Source organism: Mus pahari, chromosome 9 (genome assembly GCF_900095145.1).
Source record: "Mus pahari chromosome 9, PAHARI_EIJ_v1.1, whole genome shotgun sequence".
Classification (NCBI taxonomy): domain Eukaryota; kingdom Metazoa; phylum Chordata; class Mammalia; order Rodentia; family Muridae; genus Mus; species Mus pahari.
The window spans coordinates 37,969,013-37,994,322 of NC_034598.1; the positions used below are offsets into that span (position 1 = coordinate 37,969,013).

At 37.6% G+C, this 25,310-nt stretch overlaps 1 protein-coding gene and 1 pseudogene across 1 annotated transcript in view; one reads left to right on the forward strand and one right to left on the reverse strand.

Moving 5' to 3' along the window:
* Pcdh15 (protocadherin related 15) overlaps positions 1-25,310 on the forward strand; it is a 1,443,732-nt gene that overhangs the window by 22,930 nt on the left and 1,395,492 nt on the right. The gene's annotated exons all lie outside the window — the stretch shown is intronic.
* LOC115064757 lies at positions 3,464-3,576 on the reverse strand (annotated as a pseudogene).

A 25,310-nucleotide genomic window follows, 5' to 3' on the forward strand; every position in this document is an offset into this window, starting at 1 on the left:
TTTTTTTTTTTTTTTTCAATAAAATAATTATTGTTAAAGAAGGGAAGTATGGCAATAGAAGTTTGGCATTCAGTGAAAAGATGAACACATTTTCCTGCATTGGTGAAGGAAGAGATGAATGAACACATGAATTTTAAGAGATGAAGAAAGAGTCCACTCGATCTCAAAAACACTGAAAAAAACAGGCGTTTACAAACAGCACTGCCTACAAAGTCGCCATCCGTTTTCATGGCTCATAGATATTAGTTCACATACTTTTAATAACATAGGTAATTGTTATCTGATATACTATAATGAAACTTAGCCTGCTAAAGACTTTGTAAAAATGTATGTAACAAATTAATAATGTCACATTTTGTGGGGATGATGAAAGTCGTTATAAGTTAAAATATTACTTCAAAGTGCCTAAAATAAGGCAGTAATATAAAATCAACAAAATAACACAAGAATTGCCAGTGTGTCTGAATATTTCACCAATTTTATACAAATCCAACTCCCATTTTCAACAAATTCTCAAAAGTAAATCGCAAGCATTTATACACATCTATTCTTCCATGCCCATGATCAATTGCAAGCATTTATACACATCTATTCCTCCATCCCCATGATCATGGCTGTTTGACGCATGAGGAATTGTAAGTTCAGGAAATTAAGCTGATTTTTTTTAATGTGAAAATTAAAATTCTAATATTGGCCCATTTCACAGCATTTTTCATATGTCTTTAGATATTTTTCTCACTCATATAATGAGGTATATCTTTAACATGGTCGTAAAATCAGATAAACTCAAGTCCCCTCAGAATAATAAAAATTGATTCACTGATAATAAAGATCTAATGTTGATTCTCAAATGTCTTAAATAATTTTACAGTCCCTGTATTTCTGATGATGGTCAGATTACATAGGACTGACATAGATTACATAGGATTGACATAGATTATATAGGATTTCCTTTCCCCATGGGTTAGGCTGCAGCAGAATCTTCACCTTCATCCTGGACAGGAATTACAAGTTGTTGAGTGGCTGTATTGGTCACTTTGAACTCTCTTGGAGTCATTTAAATCAAAGGAGCAAATTAGAGACATTTGTGCTTTGCATTTATATAATTTCTCCTGCAAAACGTTCACATTTCTATTATACCGTAAGTATGTGATTGGCTTAATGATCTTTGTATTCATTATGTTTGCACTGCAATTAATGGATGCGGTAATTACAGTAGATGCTAAATTTTTATAATTCTATCTCATCACTAATATAATTCCCACCTCTTTCACAATGAGAATTCTTTTACTTATAGGAGAAATATAAATAACTCTCAACTTACACTAGGGGTGCTTACATTTCTGGAGAAAAAAAAATGGTATCTATCACTTAAAGTATCAGTTCCTTCAAGATAGCTTAATAAAGTGGTTTTAAGTATTTAATAATAATTCCTGAATATATTAAAGACAATTATGTTTTTAGACTATTAAAATAAAATATATGCATTAATTTTAAATATGGTCTTAGATCATTAGTGGGTGATCCATCAAGGACTTGTTCTCTAGAATCCCATTAGTGTTAGAATGGCCAACCTGGGGTGACAACTCTTATAAATTTCTTAGCATATTAATTCTTCTAGGTCTCTAGTTCCAATAATTAGAAATAGTTTAATAAGAAGCATTGTGATTTGTTGAGTTTCAGATGCTATGAAGTTTGGTTTACCAGAAACGACGTTAAAAAAATAAATGTCCAAAAAGGTCCACAGATGTTTGTAATTTAGATAAACATTTTATCAATTTTATTATGTACAATGTCTCCATAGTTTCTGGTATTCTACATGACTCATTTATCACATGATAGTATCATTCTAGGTTAGCAATATTGGGTTATGTATAGCCGGGCAGTGGGCACCCAGGGAATACAGGGAGTGGGAGAAAACCCGCATCCCACCAGAGTTCCGGTGCTCTGGGCAAGCAGACATGGAAGGACTGCTGCACGATTTCCATGTGGCCCTGGGAGGGTGTCTGGCTGTGTGAAGTCATGGAATCCCAGCTTGTGTGTGCGTGTGTGTGGGGGGATGGACAAGGGGCAGTCCTCGATAACAGGTTCTCAGTCTCAGGCATCCCACACTGGATACCACAGAGGAGCTGAGAACAGAATGGAGGCCTTCGGGGCAGGTCAGTTAGCCCCAGGGCCGAAGGGAGGAGGGGGCAGCGGGAGAGGGTGCTGGGTGGTTCCCATGTGGCCGAGAGTCCTTGGTCCTAACTGTGGCTGGACAGCAGGAAGGCCTTCTGGTGGGAGGTTAGACACAGCTCGTTAGGAGAAAATCTATCCCATCATTCAAGAACAGTGGGCCTTGATGAGAGAGGCAGTCTATGGTTTTAGAGCTTTATAGTAGAAAGGCTAGGGGAAAGAGTGAAGGTAGAAAGAGGGAGAGAGGCCAGCCATGGCCACATGGAGAGATGGGGAAGGGAGAGAGAGAGGGAGGGCTAGAGAAGAGAGTAAGAAAGGTGAGAGTAAAAAGAGCGAGGAGGGGCCGGGCAGCCCCTTTTATAGTGGGTGGGCTGTCTTGCAGTTGTAGGATAGCTGTGGGGAGGAGCATTCCTGGCTATAGTCAGGTAACTGTGGGAGTGGAGTCTAGTCAGAATACCAGAAGCTTGGAATATTGTCTGCGTGACTTATAGACACAGAATCATGGAGTTTGGGGCTTTGTGGTGTCAGGCACCTGACTCTGGGAATGTGGCTTGCTTTTCCATCCCTTGTAGAGTTTTCTACTGGGTCGCCCAGAGCAAGCCTCATTCAACCAAAATAGGCTGTCTATCACAGTCCCACAATGTATCTGCTTGCTTGCTTGCTTGCTTGCTTTCTCTCTCTTTCTTCTTTTCTTTTCTTTTCTTTTTTCTTTTCTTTTCTTTTCTTTCTTTCTTTCTTTCTTTCTTTCTTTCTTTCTTTCTTTCTTTCTTCCTTTTCTTCGTTTTATCTCCTATGATCAAATACCTGACAAGAAGCAATTTAAGAAAGAAAAGACTTATTTGGGCTTACAGTTTTCTAAGGTGTACAGTCCAACATGGCAGAGAAATCACAGTGGTAGAAGTGTGTGAGCTTGCCATAATATGTCTATCATCAAGAAAGTGGAGGAGTAGGAGAGAAGACAGGAAGGAGAAGAGAGAGGAAGAGGAGGAAGAGGAGGAGGAGGAGGAGGAGAGAGAGAGAGAGAGAGAGAGAAACTGAGGTAGAGTTTTAGTTTTTTCTTTCTTCTGTTTCTGAATACTTCATTTTCTCTTCACAGAGAAGCCTATTTACCATGTCATTTGGACAGAGGCTCTGTTGAATTTCTCCATCTTACTCCATTTTGACATACCCTAACAAACACAAGAACCAAAGTGAAGTTATAATTTACAGTCCATTTTTGAAAGTAATTATAACATCTAATATTATCTCATGTCTATGTAACAAGATGGCACAGTAAAACAGCAGCTTAAAATATTCTAAAATCTAGCAAGTTACTCTCATAACCATATGCTGTCATGGTTAAAACAAAGATTAAAGTGGTTAATTCTGCACTTGATCTTAGCCAAAAGGCCTAGAAGTGATGACGTGGTTAATTCTGAACTGAATAGAAAATTTAATTATAGATACAGTTTTAAAAGTTAGTTGTTTTTAAACTAATGGCTTTTATCCATCATTTTCACTTTAACTGATGTTTAGTTTAAAAGCTAATTCCGTTTTGAATATTTTTGGTTGATTATTTCACATATGAGCAAACAGACTCTGTTACCATTTAAAAGAAAACAAAAACCTATCAAGAATTGATCTCAGGACATCATGCCTGCATGTATCCATCCATTCTGTTATACTCATCTCATATACTGTTACATTTTTAAAGAAACCATGGCATCCTTTTTTGGCTCCTTTGGCAGTTACAGATTTCAGTGAAAATTTTGAAAAAAAATGTATTTATGATATTCAAGATCCCAAATGAGTGGATAGTGCATTCCTCAATTCCAAAGGGATATGTAACATCCATTTAAGAAGAGCTAGCAGACCATGGAGAAATATCGCACTCCAGATTCTTGCAGAGAAAATGAAGATCAGTGAAATGTTTCAAGGCTAGCTAGGCAAACGTACCTTCACTGTCTGTTAAGTGGCAGTTATACTCTTTCCAAACATCATGTGTCCTCCCATGGGTCTTGCTTCCGCCAAAATTCACGTGAGTCTGCCTCAGCAAAATACTACTTGAGTCTGTATCATATGACACAGCCAGAACTTCCACTTCAATCAAGCCTTGTTTTGATTGTTCATCCAAGGGACTCATTTACCTGTGGCTCTCATTTAGCAGTGTAACAATGCTAAAATATAGTATAAATTTGATACTTCAAGGGAAGGTCAACTGCGTTTGGAAGAAAGAATGACTACTGTCCTACACCCATGACAGCTGGACAGGAAATGGCAAGCACAGGTTTGAAAATGTAGTATGAATTCATAATTCAGATATTTGATTAGGATAAGGCCATCCTGACCATCTGGAAGTAACATTTATTTTATGTCATTTTCTATTATGGAGAATTGGAGAAAATTAATGTCTCCCTTGCTCACCACCTCTAATATGTCCACTCAAGCATAGATTAGATTTCCCCCCCTCCCCAGTCTAGTTTTATTTGGCAAACAATTCTGCCTGGGGCAGGTTTTCAGGGTAAAGACAATTGACTTGATTTCTGAAGAAAAAAACGATCACCTTCTTCCATCTGTGTTGTAAGCATGGTATTTCAGTCTGTTTATGATTGTGAATTAAGCTCAATAGATTAGGCAAACAATATTTGAAAATTCTTTGCTTTGCATAAAACAAGTGCAAAACACTAACTTTGAATCTTTGTTTCACTAGTAGTCTATACTGCTGGAGACTCTTCTTTGCCACACAGATGCATACAATGTGGTGCCTAATTGTTGTCACTAAAGCCCTTGCAATGAGAGGCCAACGTAACAAAGAAGCAACCCCAGTTTTAAGCAAAGGCCTGAGTTGTGCATAATTTAAAACAAATATATGTATCAGTAAGAAACCCACCACTTGGACATATAAAATATATAGTTACTTTTTAAATAATAATATTTGCTGTTTCAATCATCAGTGTATTCTAGAGACATTTTTTCTTGGAGGGGGGTGGTATCTCTGTCAGAGAAAATGGAAATGTAACAAAGAATATGCTGGTAGGGTCCTAACCTTGTTCACAGTCCTCCCCCTTAACTGCTGCGGAATTACCTTTTCAATGGCTACCATTGACCACAACCCTAACATTCTTATCAAAACATTTCTGAAGCTATAAAACTATCATTCCCATGTGGTTTTTTTTTTTTTTTTTCGTGTTTCCTCTTTAAAACTGTTGATAACGATGCCAAGAATCTGAGTATACAGTGTATGCAGACTGAAATCTCTGAAAGGAATAGAAAGGAAAATTGTCCAGTTCCTACCAACCTCACAGTTGCCAGTCCTAAGGAGTTCAGAAACACATTCTGGCTACTTTAATAGTCATTTATTTGCTATAAAATTTTGATCTCTTGCCATGGGGAAGTAACTTCTAAGGGCAAGAAGGTTAAGATAGTGCCTTTTTTGTGCTGGTCCAATAAACTGATCCTATGATATGACACATCTTTTCTCTGCACTAGGAATGGTACTCTTAGAGAGGAAACAGCTTCATTCTCAGAAGAGTAGTTGGTGTCCTTTCACCATGGTCAGCTTCTAGTCTTTGATATTTAATGTGTGGACTCAAAAGAAGTTCTACAAGAAAGAAAATTATCTAATCCAACTTGTAGTGCATAGATTATCATTTGAAGGTCTGCAATTGTCCCATTACTCTTTCAATGACAGTTAAACAGTAACATACAATTCATAAAAGGAGAAATCCTTCAAACTATAGGCCATATGGGTTGGGGCTATGATTCCATGCTGACCAAGTGAGGCTTTGGGTTAGATCCCCAGAACCTAAACAAATGCATCATGGTGCTTAGTAAAGTTTTTACAACTCTTGTATAAGTAGGAAAGGTTGATGTTTCAGAATCAGAAGTCTTTGCAGGATTTAAGGAAGCTCTGCTGGTGCTAGGAAGCAAACACCTCTAAGTACATTCGCCTTAACTATTTAGTGACATTGACCTTACTGTTGGGCTTCATAAGTGCTTAGAGTATCGTAACCATTTTCCTCAAGTTCTACCACAGAAACTTGTTGTAGAATTAGGCACCCCAACCCAAAGCTTGAAATAGTATGACTGCCTACCTATATAGTGATGAATATTTTCATTTTCAAGTAGTCGTAAAATTTAGGATAAGTTCCTTATTTCACAGCACAGTTATGCTACAATAAGGATACCAAGGTATGGGTCAGAGTTACCTTTCACTTAGGGAAGCAATCATAATATATTAGCTTATTCATTAATGTATTTTAAAGAAATACAATGTGGTTATTTAACTACTTACAGTACTTGGAAAATGTTTCAAATTAGTGATTTCATGGTAGAATAATGAATAAATATTCTAATTTTTATTCGTAAACTAGAAACATTACAGAACATATATTGCTGTGTACAGTGGGCACATTCATTTTTATCAGCAAGCCTCACTGTGAAAAATCCCTGCATCTACAAAGCAATGAGTTTTGTTACTTTGACTTTTAAAATGAATTTGGATGGAATAAGTATAGAATTTGATATTAAATTTGAAAAAATATTATTAATTTTAAGAGTTTGATATAATCTATTAGAATGTTAACAACTGTGAAGTAAACTTGGGAGTTAATGAATTGCTGGTTTACCACACATCCTTCTCATAAAGTCATCCACCCTGGCTGACTCCATGTTGTCGCAAATGGTCAACTTTTCTAATATATGTCATCTAAAACAGAAGGAAAGGGTGAATGAGGCTATTGAACTATTCATGGGTGAAGGAATTCTGGCTATGCCTTCAAAATGATCTCCCACTCTGCAGTGTGCCTGTGGCCCAGCTTGGTGTATGCATTTTCATCTTCTGCCTCAATTACTGATTTATTTTTCTTGTTATTATATATAGATGTACCTCCTACTTCCCTGATATAATGTCCTAACAGATACACTTTCCTAGCTTCAGCCACATGGGTCTTCAGTTTTATCACTACTGTTTTTCCACCTATGCCTGTCTATCTTCCCCACCCCCATCCCTGTCCCATAGCTTCCTCTAAGTGTCTGCTTCTCTACATCCCTCACAGACGGACTTGTACACCCATGGAATCCCAAGGGTTACATTTCCAAATATATTTATGGCAGCTCCCTTCCACCCTTTATATTTCACCACACCCGAAATGCCTGTCTGACAATCCGATGTAGACCACACCATATGCTTACCTGCACATTCCTATCTCTTCTCATACTCCACATGGGCTGTGAACCCAAACTAATAGAAGTTATTATCTCTTCTTCACCATCCAGTGCGTGTTATAACACATTAAAGATATAAATAATGTATTTTTAACTAATTATGGTCAGAATGTTACTGTATCTCAACACAATATCATTATTCATTAATTTTGTTTATTGAATAGAGACAATTGTGGTTTATAGAGCTCTGCATTAAATCTCAGAACAGGGGACCAAGATGAGGGAGTCAAAACATGTTCAGAGACTTTTGCTGGATATATTATATGATGTACACTCTGATTTTAGTTTAAAATAGCAGGACTCATATCTAGATACAATTTTAAACTATTCCAGAGGACTAGTTTCCCCAAAGGAAACCAAACATTGCTTTCACATTCTAAAAATAACATTTTTTTTCATTGATCTAAGAACCAGTTTCTCATAGTGAGTTATTTTCCTAAAGACACCCAGAATATTTGTCTCATAATTATTCTTTGGAAATCACTCATAATTTCCTATAATTTTGAAAATAGCTTAAATGCTTTTTAAAGTGAAAATTAGTCTCATGTTTTATTAAAGAAAACTAAAGTATTTATTTTTTAATTAAAAATATTTAAATGTTATGGATTAGCTACAGGTTCATATTTGAACAACCAGGAAATTTAAATGATGTATCTTTTTCTAGAAGGCAAACATTTCAGAATAGGAATTTATTTAAAAACCTTCATAATATGCCAATTAAGACATGGTGTTTTATTTTGTAAATATCAGCACAAAGAGAATCAAATTTTGGGTTTCAAATTACAGTTTAATATAGAATATAATGTCTTTTTATTTTTTTGTTTATTTATTTAATTACATGTCTAGAGTATTTTGTTATTTTTTTATTTATTAATCATTTTATTTGTTTACATTTCAAATGTTATCCCCCTTCCCAGTCTCCCCTTCACAAATGCCTCACTCCATCTCCCGCATCTTTGTCCCCCACCTACCCTCACACTCCTTCTAGCATTCCTCTTTGCTGGGGCATCAAGCCTCCACAGGCAAGGACCTCCCCTCCCAGTGATGCCAGATGAGGCCGTCCTCTGCTACATATGTAGCAGGAGCCATGGACCAACCCATCTATCCACTTTGGTTGGTGGTTTGGTCCCTGGAAGCTCTGAGGGGTTCGGTTAGTTGTTCTTCCTATGGGGTTGCAATTCCCTTCTGCTCCTTTAGTCCTTCCCCTAGCTCTTCCACTGGGGTCCACAGTTGGCTCAGTGCGATGGCTGGCTGTGAGTATCTGCATCTGTATTAGTCAAGTGCCGGTAGAGCCTCTCAGAGGACACCCATACATGTTTTGACTAAAATATTTGTAAAATTGGGGATGGCTTTTACACTTGTGTCCTCTTTATTTTTCTTGTGTATTAAGTACAGGTACAAAATTATGATTATCACCTTTACTAAGGCCAAGATTAATAGGTAAAGAAGGAAGAAATAATTTATCCCTGTAAAGTTGGAGTGATAAGCAGAAAACACATTCAAAAAGTCATGTTTTGTATTGCCTATATTATTGGACACATTTTCTTTTTGCCAGCTTATTTATGAGCATGCATGTGTGTGCACATATATACTGTAAATATATATAAAATAAACTCTTTACTATATTATAAATCATAATACTCCAGGAATGAGTAAACTTATATTACTTTATACAAAGGAGCATGCTTCAAAGTCATGTATAAATCAGGTTTTATGCTCTTGACTATTAAGCCATTTTTTTCTATTGACTGACAGTATAATTTCAGAGATGTACCTCCCAGAGAAAGATACTGGCTTCTGTGGCTCGTAAAATGTTAAGTCAGAATGCAGCCTACGTCTTCCCACCTTACACTTTAAAAGAAATTATTATTTCACAGTAAAGCATTTCCTGTAGCACCTGAGCCCAAAACTTTGTCTGCGGTGCCATCTAGAACTAGATACCTGTGGAGTTTGATTCTAAGCCACAGAGAAAGCAGTGTCAGATGCTATAACATTCTTTTCTTCCTGAAGAGGCTGAGAGAAGTTCTCACCAGGCTCATCTCTGTCTCTCACCATAGCTGAATTATCTGCAGTCTTTTCTGTATATGATGGTTTCAGATAAAAATGTTGTCAATGAAATAGAAGCCAGCACTCTAGTACTCCTGAAAAACAAAGAAATTTATTCATAAATGCAATATGGGCATAAGCAATTTTACAAATTGCAAGATTTGAAACTGAAAGCCTTTTCCTCTGATTCCACATTGCCATTTAGACAATTTAAGAAGCACATTAACTTAAATGTATCCTAGTGCCTCCTCACTTTGGCACAGTGTAGTGAGATTTAGCATTATTAATTATAAACAGCAGCTGTGTTAGCATGTACATTTCTGTGAATGGTTATGGTTGCATCTGCCGTGCCTCTGTAGGGTAAAATGTGAACTAAAATATATTTACTGACATCGGGTGACAGCTCATAGAAAGAAGGCAGGAGCGAGCCACGTTCTGTACATTACTGTGAACGATCTCATACTTTTATTATTGTATTTTCGGAGGTTTGTGTTTTATCATGTCTGAAAAGAAATCATTTTGAGGAAAGCAGATCTGCCACCAGAAATGTAGCTTCAAACAATTTGCTTGCATTTCCCGAGAAACGGTAAAATAATCATTCTCACGGTGACATTTCAGTTGACACAGTTACTTCTGTCCAGCCTTTACTTTGATGAAACTGTAAAGAGTCAAAGGTGACTTTTTCTTTTGTCTTTGTTGCAAGTCACAAATATTTATTTTTGTCATTATTGTTAAGTCTGATCCCTTCTCAACTGATATTTTTATGAATAAGAGCAAGAATCAAACCCTTTCTGCTTTTTCTTCCCCTTAAAGTACAGTCTGTGATGGGCCTAAAAGTTATACCCATGAAGTATAGGTAATTTAAGAAGGATGTATTTATCACCCTACATTCATATGTCCAGTCTGTCAAATGCTGATTTCCAAGGGCACTGAAGCATCTCATTGCTTAGTGGATTTTGTTGTGGTCATCTGATCACTGTATCATATGAACTCTCTGAGTTACTGCTTCTCCAAGATAAGTCCCACAGACCTAGAGTTTAGAGAGAAACAAACTAATCTTATCAACCAAAGTGATAGTGGCTGTGGTGATGGATAGGTGCTAGACTAATAAGCAAGAGATTCATTGCTCTGATCAAACCCCAATAACACTGTGTCCCCCACAGAGGATTGCTCTCTGTAAACTCTTTTAGCTATAACATCTTGTTCTTTGCAAAGAGTGAGGTATGATAATCATAATTTCATTTGTAAATGAGTGAGATTATTAAGCACATATCTTAGCTGAAAACTGGTAATGAAGAAACAGCAAGCAACAGAAAGATCAGTTGGGCTGTTTATAGTATCTAGCAAAAGTTTCAGGGTTGTTAGCTGGAATTCTCCACTGAGAGTCCTGGGAGGAACCGAACATTTGTTTTTGGTGATCTTTCCAAGTTAAAGAAGAAGAGGCAGATAGATTAATAGCATCAAATCTACGGCTGGAGCTTACTATCATCTACCTGAGATTATGTGTGAGCCCTGCTTAAACCATTGAGCTGCAGTTCCTAATTCAGAGTTCTCGACAGAGCTCTTTGCACAGATGAGCTTCTAGATTCTTGCTCCCACTGTAAAATTCAGCAACTTTTGTTGGAAATGGTGATGGAATATATTCTGGATAACAAATGGTCACTGTAGTCCCTTGGGTTCCACTATGTTCTAGTCTGTGTGTGGTCATTTGATGGCAACAATGAAATGATTCCCAGTTGGTAGATTTCACCCACAGAACTTTGAACCTGCCAATGTTACTTATATACTCATTACATTGTAGCAATGCTGAGACTGGCATTGTGTTGGATTCTTTTCTCATTTTAGCAACATAATACCCTTTGCCCTTTTATCCTGTCTCCTCAAATGGTCCACAAACTGAAACAGTTCAAAACTTGGCAACTATTGACAGTTGAGAAAAAATACTATGTTTTTTTCTCTCCTGAACTTTACTCAGTTGGTTCTTGAGATAGTCAATATACAAGACACAGAGAAAACTTCTAGAGTATCCTGTTTCTGAGCCCTTGAATCTGTGAGTGGACAAAGAGGCATATTTAAGACAGGACACATCTTCCAGCTGTCTTCGTTCATACTGCTTCAGAATCATGCTCTTCTCAATAGTGTTCAGACATATTTCTGAACAAACCTGGAGCTGTTCTTGTTATTTCTAAGCTATAATGATGGCAATGTTTGTTTGACCTTATGGCAGAAAACAAAATGGAACAAACAAAAAATAAATTGAGGGTAGCTTGTCTGAGAGTCTAAGAGTTTCAAAAAGGCATGGTAGCACAGAACTTTAATGTCGGCACTTGAGAGACAAAGGCAGGTGGATCTCAGTGAGTCCTAGGCTAGCCTGGTCTCCAAAAGGAATTCCAGGAGTCTTGGCTGTGACATAGAGAAAATATGTCTCAAAAAAGGAAGGAAGGAAGGAAGGAAGGAAGGAAGGAAGGAAGGAAGGAAGGAAGGAAGGAAGAAGCAAGGAAGAAGCAAGGAAGGAAGGAAGAAAGAAAGAAAGAAAAGAAAAGAAAAGAGAAAAGAAAAGAAAAGGAATTTAAAAAAGTTTGTTTAACCTTGACCTAGTTTTGAAAACTGCAGGATACATACTCCTAACTTGGCTGTACTGATGAAATTTTACATGAAATGCTTAGCGGTGTGGAGAATTATTAGTATGTTTCTGAGAGGGTCATTTTGGGCTCATTGCTTACCTTAGTTTATTTTTAGAGTTTGGCTTCACACCACTTATTCTGTGAAACTCTTTGCTCGCTTTCACTCACTCTTAATCACTTAAAACTCTTTGCTAACTTACATTTTCCTTCATTTTCATGATGCTTCCAAATGACCTCCCCAGAGCCTCTGAAATAAAAGTTTGAATTGTAGTACCCTTAAATTATGAGCTGTTTCCATAGCATCCTCTATTATAAAAACCATACCACCAAGCATTTTATATAAAATTATATCAGTACAGCCATGTTGGAAACTACCTGTGATTCTAGCTCCAGGAGATCAAACACCTACTTCTTGCTTCTATATGAACTCATGATATATATTCATACACACAATCATATGTGCATATATGCACACAAACACATAAATCAATAGTCTAAAGGTCTAATAGTCTAAAGAATGAAAATAGAAATAATTTTCACCAACAGAAACATGCTTATTTCTATAATAACTAAAGTCCAGTTGAGGCTTTGCCTAATGTACCTTGGTGACCATTTGGTCTTGCAGTAACTGAATACATATTTCTACTTGTTAGCCCATATGGGTATGTTAGCAAACTTGCTTATGTCTTCTTTACATCGTAGCAGCAATTAGATGGTCTTTGCCTCTAGGTGGTGAATTATGTCCATGTGTCACAGTTGGCAGATGTCATAGAGCAAAAAGGTTATGCTGTGTGTAATAAACACTCTGCCACACACACACAAAAGGTATCTGTGGGTCACCTATCTTGTAGGGTGTTAAGGCTGGTGCATGTGTTTGCACCCAAGAGCTCACTGAGTGTAGAAAGTGGTGACTCTGGAGACTTGCAAATGCCCCTCCTAATCCCACCATGACAATCTGTGATTGTCCCAAGTTCTGCAGCAGAAAGAGGGGCCAAGGGAATAGCTCTACTCTGCCCTGCCCTCCCTACCCCTCTTCTCCCTCTGCTCTCAGTCTCCTTCCCTGCTATCTGTTCCCTTCCCTCCTCTTCCCCTTTCTTTCTTTTTCTTTTCTTTTCTTTTTCTTTTTTATTTACTCTGTGTGAGTACACATTTTTGTAAGGAGCATGGTATGCTTATGTGTGTAAAGATCAGAGGAACTTTGCTATTAGTCTTTGTTGAAGGTGGGATTTCTTTTGCTGTGTACATCAGACTAACTTGTCTACGCCTTACCAAGGATTCATCTTTCTCTTTCTTCTAGTTTTGCCATAGATGCTCTGGGATCACTGGTGTTTGTGTTGTGTGTCTAGCTTTTACCTGGGCTCTGGGGATCTGAACCCAGGTTCTCTTGCTTGTGTGGCAAGTGCTTAATGCCTTGATGTATTTTCCTTTCTCAGGCTTGGGTCAGAACTCTTGTATTGATTTTTGTTGTTATTGGTGTTTTTTGTTGGGTTTGGCTTGCAGTACATTTTTGAATATTCTGCAGGATTCTAGTTCATTACCTATGAAGACAATCAGCCTTAGTCAATGAGGACAAAGACATAACTAAATGCATGTTTTGCAATATGTGTGTTTTGTTCTTGTTGGTTTGGTTTGGTTTGGTTTGGAATGATGGGTCAATGTGTGGTCCTAAGCAATGCAGCAGGTACCACCAGCGTGAGAATCTGCACTCAGAGGATAACTAAACATGGAGGATGGTACTGCATTCTCGACTTCTTCATGTAGTCACTCATAGAGTTTCCTCTGATCACTGAAGAAGGGAAATATTTCTTTTTCCATAAAAGGAGAGTCTTTCAAGGTGGTCTTAGGTAATATAAAAATCTAATTTAGAGTTAGTCTCCTAGTATACTTTAAATGGTGACACACGTTACTTCAAAAGTGCTTTTTGGGGGGTCGGGGAGGAAGTCCACTTGCATGCCTTCAGTGTGTTCAGAAAGATGCCTTGTGGAATGTCCTGAAGACTGTGCTTCTCTGTGAGCCTAGAGGAAGTATCAGGGCTGTGTTATAGTCTACATGGAGAATCTGAAGACATTTTAGCATTCTGTGGTTACTATACTTTTCCACATATAAGACTGAGTGACACTGAAATACTTTATATTAAAAAAAACCTGTATGGAATGTTGGAAAATGTGTTTCTTTATGAATGAAACTTGTGCTACCGATGAAGACACATGTGCTAGATAAAGAGAACTTATGAATTCCACTGGTCATCATTTTGACTCTCTTGACCTTGTATATTGCAAGAAAAAAAATTCCAATTCCAGAATTGTTTTCTCACTAGTTGCTTGTGTTGTATCAATATACTGTACAATTAAAAGTTTTAATCAGTGGTCCACCTAAAAAGTATTTAACGGGTATATTAGATTGTGTTTTTCTTAATATTGTCTTATTATATAATTTTCTTTCTTTTTAACAATTAGGAGCGCATTTAAATGCCTAACAGTAGAAGATCGACTTTAGTTCTGGTTTGAATTGGACATTTTGGAGGAAGGAGAAGCACAGGAAATCGGCAGAAACACCGGTTCCTCTGAGAAGAAGGTGTTACAATGGATGAATTAGTATCAGTGAGTGAGACCAGCTGTGTTGGCAATCTTACCTAAGCAAGGAGTCGATATTTCTATGGAATCTTGAGCAGATGTGCTATGTGCTTTTGGTGACCACATCCACGTTTTGGGAGATACTTTTGAATTGTAGGAGAGACATATGGCATTCCTGTGTGCATCTTGGAAAATGTCTGGCAGGAGGTCATAGCCTGTTGAGTCAAGGCTCAATTTTTAAAGGCAGTAATCGAAGACTATTTTTACTCAGTGTAGGAACAAGTACAAAGAAGAGTATTCCAAGACTCCGGGAAACAGAGATTTTTAAGTTGAAATACAAATTATTACGTGAATTGCTTTATACTTAATAATCATTCCAACTTAGAAACTAAGGTATAGCTTAACTGTAAGTCAAACATATAGACACTAGCTTTTATATAAAGACTATAAGGATCTAATCATGCACACTAACAGCATAACACACATGTGCATGTAGATTTTGTTTATAGCATTTTATAATGTATACTAATTTTATTACATTAACAGATGAGATTTATTTAGCATTTCTAAATGTTCAAGCCTATAATTCAAATTCTATTATGAGAAAAACACCAAAAGAGCATCAATTGAGAATGCCTTAAAACATTTATTTGGTAAGTCATCATATTAACTCAAAAACCAAAAAACTTTACTTCAGCAACTGAAAGTACAGTTTCAACCAATCTCTGCTTCATAACTGAGGTCCAAATCCCATGAATTATATTACTAAAGGGGAAGGGGTAGACACTAAACTTCCACAGGAAGACTGATGAACTTGGCAACCGTTAAGTACATAATAACAAAATTCAAAAGTACTACCCAGTCCCCAAAACTAACTGAAAATCTAAATTTATAGGAATTTTATACTAAATAAAATCCACAAAGTTATCATCTCAAGTATGCAATAAGACTAGTTACATTATATAAACTGATATGTCATAAAAGTAAAGTGAACAATATGGGTTTCAAGGCCAATAGGCAAATTATCAGAATGGATTTACTTTTTACAGAGACCGTTCTGTGATTGTCTTGCAATCAATCCTCTGTGGGCTGTTTCATGCAAAATAAGATTCATTGTCAGATGTTAGATTTAAGGCAATATGTGATACGTTCCAAAGACATTTTAATACACATTGAAAGAATTATTAGAAAATAGGAGACTGCCTATCAATCATACTGTGCTGTTTTCTTTTTAATCATAAGAAGAAGTAATGTATATTGTATAGTGAAAGTGAAGTCAATAAAAATAGAAAGTAAAGTTGATTAGCATTTCTAAATGTTCAAGCCTATAATTCAAATTCTATTATGAGAAAAACATCAAAAGAGCATCAATTGAGGATGCCTTAAAATACCCTGGACTACTTCTGTTCGGAATTGTCGGGATCATCAAAAACTGGGAAAGTCTAAGAATCTGCCAAGTCAAATAGAGTTCATGAGAAACCGGCCACATATCATGAAGGGCATGGGAGGGAAATGGGAACTGTTAAACAGCAGTGCTAAGTAAAGTTAACTAAGTCTGAATCACCATGGGCATTGGTTGATATTACTGTAACACATTTTTCTTGATATGTATACAGGCATTGTTTTCTGTAGACCTTAAATGCATTGTACAAATGAAATCTATTAGCAAATAGGAAAATGTTTATAAAGTGACTTTGCTTGTTATATCCCATATTTTTTATTGAATATTTTTTATTTACATTTCAAATGTTATCCCCTTTCCCGGTTTCCCTTGAGCAATTCCCCTATCCTATCCCCCCCCCCTCCCGCCGCCGCTTCTATGAGGGTGTTCCCCTACCTACCCACCCACTCCTGGCTCCCAGCCCTAGCATACCCTTACACTGGGGCATTGAGCCTTCAGAGGACCAAGGGCCTCTCCTCTGGACAAGGCTATCCTCTGTTACATATGCAGCTGGAGCTATGGTACTCTTTGGTCGATAGTTTAGTCCCTGGGAGCTCTGGGGGGCGTGTGGCAGTCTGGTTGGTTCATATTGTTTGTTGTTCTTCCTATAGGGTTGCAAACCCCTTCAGCTCCTTCAGTCCTTTCTCTAACTCCTCCATTGGGGACCCTGTGCTCAGTCCAGTGTTTGACTGTGAGCATCCCCCTCTGTATTTGACAGGCTCTGACAGAGCCTCTCAGGAGACAGCAAATTCAGGCTCCTAGGATGTGAGAGCAATCTGGCTGCAACGTCTATTCCATATTTTTACGAAGGCCAAGACAAAACGTAATTGAGAACACCAAGAGATTGAGATCGAAAGGCTCTAACTTTTTAGAGCCATTGAAGACTGAAGAATATTCTCAGTGTGCATGATAAATGCTTCAGAGTTATTGATCCCTCATTCTGCGCAACTGAAGTTCATGGATAGAACTGAGGGAGTGTCTGTCAGCACACATTATAGCCTGTGTATAAACATATATCCTTTCCTATGTATCGAAACTGGTGCTGCACTTTCTTCAATATATTTAAAATAATATTTTTTTATGTGGAAAAAATACTTGGTTCTGGTAATTCATAGTCAGATCTGAAAATATACATTTAATGATCCCAAGCCCAATGATTTTAATAGCAGGTGGTTTGGGGCCATATGAGAAAGCATCTAAAATGGAGCTAGCTCAGATTGACGTCCACAATCTTAGTCTTTGAGTTGCAAAGAGCAGGGTCCTGAGTTCTAGACCAGAATTGACTACATAGCAAGACCTCATATCAATGAGTAGGTACCAAAACTGTCATACATGATGAAAATCTTGATTATGGATACATGTATAAATTACATTTTCAGCATACACTTACTTGCCAACTCTCTTAAGTATTCTTGAGATGTGGATAATATTTTATCTTCATTTTCAATATGAAAGCAAAAAAGTTACAGAGAATCACATCACTTTCCATAGACAATGTGATTGGACCAAACTGATCACACAATGTCAAGTTCAGAGCTAAGGATAATTTACTGTATGATAGACTAACCAGGGAGAAAATTAGTAGGAAACATGCAAAAATGACCATGCTCATTAAAATATGATTTAAATATCTTTATAATAATGTTACTGCTTTACATAATGAAAACAACTGGGAAACTAGTTCAGTTGGTAGAGTACTTATCTAGAATTCATGATTCTGGGGCCAATTTCCAGCAGTCTATAAACAAGCCAGTTATGCTTGCATGTAGCTATAGTCTCAGGATTCCAGAAATGAGGCAGGAGGCTCAGATGTTCAGTATTCATCTTGGACTACATGAGATTCTGTCTTTACAAAAAGTAAATAAAACACACTTTGAGAAGCATTAGGAAGCTATTTTATTCCAAGCTACCTCTGAGTCATAATTTAGTTTAAGTTATTGGATTGCATGTGACATTTAAATTAAATAAGATGTTAGGGTTCCATTTCCTTAATGAGCCATCAGCTATTCATTGGATGGTTCTCCTGTGCTAAGCCAGGCATCCCATGTCCAGAAAACTGCCAGGACTTTGGTCCCAATGACAGAAGAAAATAAATGAAGTTAAACTTAATAGCTTCTAAATATTATTTATTTCATAATTACACATTATATTCACTTTAATTATGAATGAAACAGATTAATGAATGCCTAGAACTATATTAATAAATTACTACATCTAATCCATTTAAATGTATAATTGAATGAATTTGCCTTTTTTTCCTATTATCTTCTTTGTTTTCTTTCTCTCCTTAATGAGCTTTCATTTATATTAAATAGCAGCTGAAGGGAGCAGCGTAACCATCAAAATATAATTCTAACAAATGTAAGCTTAATGTGTTTTTAAGGGCATAAACACTTTGAGTATTTATAAAATTTTATTTTGTTGGGAAAACATGCTCCTCTCCTTTCTGTAGTTTACGTATTTATAGTTATTTAAATACAAGTCGCTGTGCTCTGCAGTTTATTTCTTATTAGTTAATATTTTCAAAACATTTTTGGAACTGGAGTTCATTGGCCATGTCTCAAAGGATACATTCAAAAGCAACAATTTTCTCCACCAATAGAATGTTTATTGCAACAGTCAAATATCTTTTTATGATTAAGAAGCTAAATGAACTGTTCATATTTGAAAAGATTCTCAGGCTTAATTAGGAATGAAAAGACACAAACTAAGTGACTGTCTCGGTAAGATAGTTATTGTAGTCTCATTGTTATAAGCAGCCTTACTCTTACCCATATAGAGGGGCTTCATTTCCCTTCCCCAGAGAATAAAATTGGATTATTTCCCAAGTGTCGGCAATTACATTCAGATCTTTAAATTGTTAACTTCCTATTTTAGTGATGTTTGAAAGTAATTCACAGTAATAAGGGCTTTATAATCTTCATATCATACAAAAATCTTAGGACTGCGATATAGCAAATCTTCCATGTTAAGAGACTGAGAACAAGTTGGATTTATTTGTTGAGTACAATTGCACTGAAGGGTGTTTGAAATCAACCTGAAAAATCTCTTAAAGGGAGTGCTTTTGTGCCTCTTCGGAGTATTTTTTTTTAACTTGCCTGGAATGGTTCTGGCTATAAAGAATGCAGCAAACTATTCGAAGCTAATGAGGGTTCAATGTGAGGCAGTGTCTGGGAAGTTTGGTAACTGCTTTTCAACTCTTTCATTTTAGTCCCCCTTCAGACCCCCTTTTAAAATTAGTTCTCAGGTAAAAATTATTTAAGCAAGGAGGACCAGGTATTGGAGTTGGAAATAAGGATTGGAAAATCCTAAGTTTGGCATCGGTACCATTCAAGTTCTTTTGACATCATTTCACCTGTTTAGATGTGGGAGGGAAACAGCTTAAATTCAATACTCTTGGGTAGGTTCAACAGCCACCCTATGCTTAGGTGATGATAATATACTCATGCTTATAACATGCTTAAGAAACTTTGAAAATTAAAACTAGTTACAATCCGCCACAATGGCCACTCTCAGAAACACGAGGAACACTGGCAGCTTCGAGTCCTGTGTTTTCTTCAGTCATATATCCTTGTATTGTTTCCAAATCTGAGTTTTTTCTCCTTCTCTCTATCTCTGTTCATGGCTTTGCAGTGTTGACATATTGGAGAACGTATCATTAAACACGAGTATTTACAAGCTGAATTCAAAATTCTTTATTTTTTTCTCTCAAAAAGGTTTAATTACCATTTATATAGCTATCTAATATATTATGACCAGACTGAAAATTACACATTTGTGAATGACTGTAATTGTTTCTATGAATTCCTTCCTTAACTTTTTTGGTTGTTTTTTTTGTTTGTTTGTTTGTTTTTTTGAGACAGGGTTTCTCTGTGTAGCCCTGGCTGTTCTGGAACTCACTCTGTAGACCAGGCTGTCCTCGAACTCAGAAATCTGCCTGCCTCTGCCTCCCAAGTGCTGGGATTAAAGGCGTGCGCCACCACCGCCTGGCTATGAATCCCTCCCTAAAGGCACCTCTACAGATCAGATGTCTGACTCTGCCCTGAAGACCTCTAAGCACGCATTTTCTTTTCTTTTCTTTCTTTTTCTTTTGATTATTTTATTGATTATTTCATTTATTTGCATTTCAAATGTTATTCCCACTTCCTGGTTTCCTCTCTGCAAACCCCTATCCCATCCCCTTCCCCTGAGGGTGCTCCCCCCCATACCCCCACTCCTGCCTCATTACCCTGGTGTTCCCCTACACTGGGGCATTGAGCCTTCACAGGACCAAGGGCCTCTCCTCCCACTGATGTCCAACAAGGCCATCCTCTGCTACATGTGCAGCTGGAGCCATGGGTCCCTCCATGTGTACTCTTTGGTTGGTGGTTTAGTCCCTGGAAGCTCTGGAGGATTTATTGATATTGTTGTTCTTCCTATGGGGTTGCAAACCCCTTCAGCTCCTTCAGTCCTTCCCCTAACTCTTCCCCTGGGGGTCCCCATAAGCACTGTATTTTCAACAGTTATAGAAATAAAGAAAATGACCAGATGAGTGGAATCTAACAATGGGACTCATCCTTACAAATGTATGAGCTAATTGTTAAAATCTACAAATAGCTTCTATTATCCTATATCCCTTAAAAGACAGCAAGGAAGAAGTGCGGCTGTCACTTTACAGCGGTATTGATGAAACCGTGGAACACCATGCTATCAACTCTAGGTGGCATACTGTTGTGTTTCAAATATTAATCAGATATTTGCTCATTTTCCCCTTCTTCACTTCAGAAAGGAGCTTCGTGCTAGGATTTTTCCTGCCTCAAAAATGTGCCAAGACATTGTAATTTTGCACACTCCCCTAGAGGACACAGGATTCATTACAAAACCTTTGTTTGAAAAATTGGAAGAAAGATCAGCTGTAATTATATTTACAAAGTTGAACATCAAAGCATCTATTTTGAGAGGGACAGTTATTCTTGAAGTGAATGGAGTAAAATTAGATATGGTTACAGAGAAGGAAAATATTTTCTAGCTTTTTTTCTCCCTCCCAAAAGGTCATTTTGATTTTTTTCCTCCTTGTGCTATACAGGGATTATACATCCCTTTCTCATGAAGAACAGGTTCAGTGAATCAATTAATTAAATTTTCCTTACGCAGCTCTGGTTTAACAGTGTGAAAGGTTTTTCTTTTCCTTTAAAGATGCTTGCTAATAGAAGGACTGCTTACTTCTTCCAAGGGTATATTTAGACACTTGACAGGGTGACAGGGCTCACGCCCAGTGTTCCATGCCTGGTACACAGACCTTTGTGATCAAAGTCACCCTACAGCACAACACCAAAGCTCCTCTCTCTTTCCCAATTTGTGTCGATGTGTGGAATGAAATAAAAAAAAAAAATCCCAAATCCTTCCAGGGAGACAATAGTACCAGAAGGACACCTATCATTTCCCAATATGAGAAACAGTGGGATGGAAGACGGGAATCAGAGTCCATACCTGGGGAGTGCATTAGCAGAGAAGACATATTTTATTCTTTGCAATTCCCTATTTTCTACTCTTTTTTAAAAATGTCTTCTGATTATAGATAGTATTCTAGAGGTTGCGATTAAGAGAAAAGAGATTGCAATGTGCCTTTAAAACAAGAAAAAGAGTAAAGCAGTAATGTATGCAGGGGTCTAGTTGGCTAGACTTCAGAAAATTGGGACAGACTCAGGAACTGGAGTCTGAGCAAAGAAAAGATCTCAGAAGTCAATAATTGCATGGACATTGTATAAATCCTCCTCTCTCTATCTCTCCCTCTGTCTGTCTCTCCGCTGTCTGTCTGTCTGTCTGTTTGACTGTCTGACTGCCTGTCTGTCTGTCTGTCTCTCCCATCTGTCTGTCTGACTGTCTGTCTGTCTGTCTCTCCCATCTGTCTGTCTGTCTGTCTGTCTGCCTGTCTCTCCCCTGTCTGTCTGTCTGTTTGTCTGTCTCTCCCCTGTCTGTCTGTCTGTTTGACTGTCTGACTGCCTGTCTGTCTCTGTTTACATATCTATCTCTTCCCCGTCTCTGTCTGTCCATCTTTTTGTGTCTGTGTGTGCGACTTGTAATTACAGCTGTACACAATCTTCTACTTCCCACCCTCTCTTCTACTTGCTGGGCCTGCCTGGAATAAGAGAGGATGCAACAGCCAACCTTTCTAAAACTATTCTCCCTCTTCACCTCGTCGACACTGATAATTATCCAAGTGACCGTGTCATACCTGAGGTCCTGGGTTAACTTATTGCCAAAAGTGAAGATCAGGAATGACTTCTTCAGTGACACTTGGAAGCCCCTGGGAAAGTGTTCACGGGGCAGTGCCTCCTCTCATGCAAATGAGAAACTCAGTCAGGCACTGGGGAAGAAAAAAGGGGACGCTCCACTTCTTCTGTCTTTCTCTTATCCCTCCATCCTCCCTGTTCTGCCCATCCTCCTCCTCGATCCTCATTCTGTTTTTCCTATGCTATGACAGGCCTCCTCTGCCTCTTCCTCCTCCTCCCGTTCTTCCTCCTTTTTCTCCTTCTCCTCCTCCTTCAAGCCTTCTTTCTTTTTCTCCTCCTCTCCCCTTTCTTCCCAGCTCCTCTCTTCCTCCTATCCAACCTTCTCTTTTCTTCCTTCTCTTCTTCCTCCCTGTCCTCCTCATCTTTCTCCCTCTAACTCCTTTGCCTCCTCCTTCCCCCAGCCTCCTCCTTCCCCCAGCCTCCTCCTTCCCCCAGCCTCCTCCTTCCCCCAGCCTCCTCCTTCCCCCAGTCTCCTCCAATGCTGCCTCTGGCTTTAGAGACAGTTGTCCCTAGCTCTCATGAAGACCCTGAAGGATGGTGGCTAAAAAGGATTCGATAGCAAATTTTAGTTGATGTATCCCCATTAACAACAACAACCTTACAGTTTTGATTTTGTTTTATTTATTTTCTTGCTGTCAAGACAGAATTTGCAAATGATTTTTAAAGTGGTAAAAATACTTAGAATTAACTCATATTCTCTTTTGTTTGAGGATGTGCTGGCTGCCATTTACTGCCAGTGTTATCATGGCTATTAGTGATCCCAGCTTAGAGGACAAGGAATCTGGGCAATATGGATGCATGTGAAGAATGCAGACCTGATCTCATGTATGAAAGTAATTGCTTATAACTTTAGGTCTTAAATTTAAAACAAATACTAATTAAGTAGGTTCTGACTATTGTGTTATATTGTGTTACATTTCCCAGTATCATCTAGTCTCCCCACCCCCGTGTGTGTGTGTGTGTGTGTGTGTGTGTGTGTGTGTGTACATGTGTGCATGTATGTATGTGGTGTTTATATGTGTGTGTATTACCATGTTTGAATTTAGGAACTGAGCAAGCTGGGCAAGCATTTTACCATTGAACGACACATGTCAGCCTAGAAATACACTTCTGATCACTGTGTTAAACAGGTTAAGAGTCCTGAAAAATGTTTTGGAAGGTTTTATTTGAATATTTCAAGTTTTACTTTTATTGTTGTTTTATGTATTCCTTTTATTCTGTGTGATTAATCTTGCGTGCCACTTGATAGAACTGAGGGATGCCTGAAAGACAATATACCCACTTCCTAGTGTATGAGCCAGGGTGTTTCCAGTGAAAACCCTATATTATTTATATATTAAAACACTTTTATATTAAAGGGTCAGTATAAGTTACATCATTTGGTATCCCAGGACCTGAAAAGGAGGAAGCTTGCTTACACAGGCATCCCCTTGCCTCTGCTTCCTCTCCACTGTGATGTGAGTGGCTGGCTGTCCTGCAACACATCCTTCATGCTGCCATGGGTTGAAGCCTTGATTACAAAGAATCCCTTTCTCTTTCAAATTCTTCCAAATGTGCTCTTCCAGTCCTGTTCCTGTTTTCTCCACAGTATCCAGCTCCATGCCTTTTACAGAGAAGGTGTGAATGGCATTAGCCCAAGTAATCCCTTTCAAACTTTAGCTGCAGTTTTTTTCTAACCTTCTGTAAACTGTCAATAGGTAGCACTTAAGTTTATCATTTAAAAAGCTCCCCACTGGTTTCCAAGGAGAAGGCAAACATCTGGAAATGAAGCCAGGGTGTTGGTACCAAACCTTCAGATGATCCAGCTACCCACTTCTTGCCATAAAGTATCTTTCAGTTTTCTATCACTGAACCACAACCTACTCCCAGACTCCATGGCATAAAACTGCTACTACAATTTTATAGGCTCACAACCATTTCTGTGTGTTAGGGAAGGCTTCACAAGGGCAGCTAATGTCTGGTCTATGAGACTCGAGCTTTTTCTAAGTGCCCTCCAAAGCTTGAGGCAGCTAGATGACAGCCTGGCTGTCATCTACATTTGCCAGTGTTCCTCATGTGATCAGCATACTGGAATAACCAAGACAAATGGTAGCAGGGAGAACTCACTGGCCAGTTTCCCTTTTTTTGTTTCTCATCTGTTCTCCCTCCCCCAACCTTTTCCAGGTTAGCCTCTCTTTTTCTCTCTTTCTCATTGATGAGGTCTGCCTCTCCCTTTCCTCTGGTCCAGTCTCTCTCTCTTCTCACAGACTTTCTCTATCCTTGGTATATTATATCTCACTATCTGACAGTATCTAGCATAGTAGCACCAATCACAAGAAAAAGATGAGTGATCCTTTCCTCAAAATAGTATTTTAGGCAATTGTGATAAAGCCTGTAATCTGTAGTCAAGCCTTACAAAACATAGAATATTATAGCAGGTATTTTGGATTTGTCAAATAGGTTATAAATTAACAAGAATATCCTATCTTCAAATGAAGAGAAAAATGTAGGATATTTATGTATCTATATATTTACTTATCTCTCTCTCCTCTCTCTCTCTCTCTCTCTCTCTCTCTCTCTCTATATATATATATATATATATATATATATATATATATACATATATATATATATATATATATATATATATATATACATATATAATATTCTAGAAATATTATAGATATACTATATATAGGATATAGATATAGGATATATTATATACATAGAATATTCTAGAAGTATTTTTAAAGAGTCAAATATATCTTTGATTTAGCTCATAAATGCTTTCAATTGTTCACTAAATTCTCACCATAAAAGCTAAATAACTATTTTAATTATTATTCTACTTATTCAGAATAAATCCATTTGCAATCTGAAATTGGGAGAAAAGTTTATTTTTTCAACTGTAACCTTTACTTGTATATATTTTTACTGGGCCAGTGACCCTGCCTCATCACCTGAGAGGAATAGTAAGATACCAGAATAGTACACA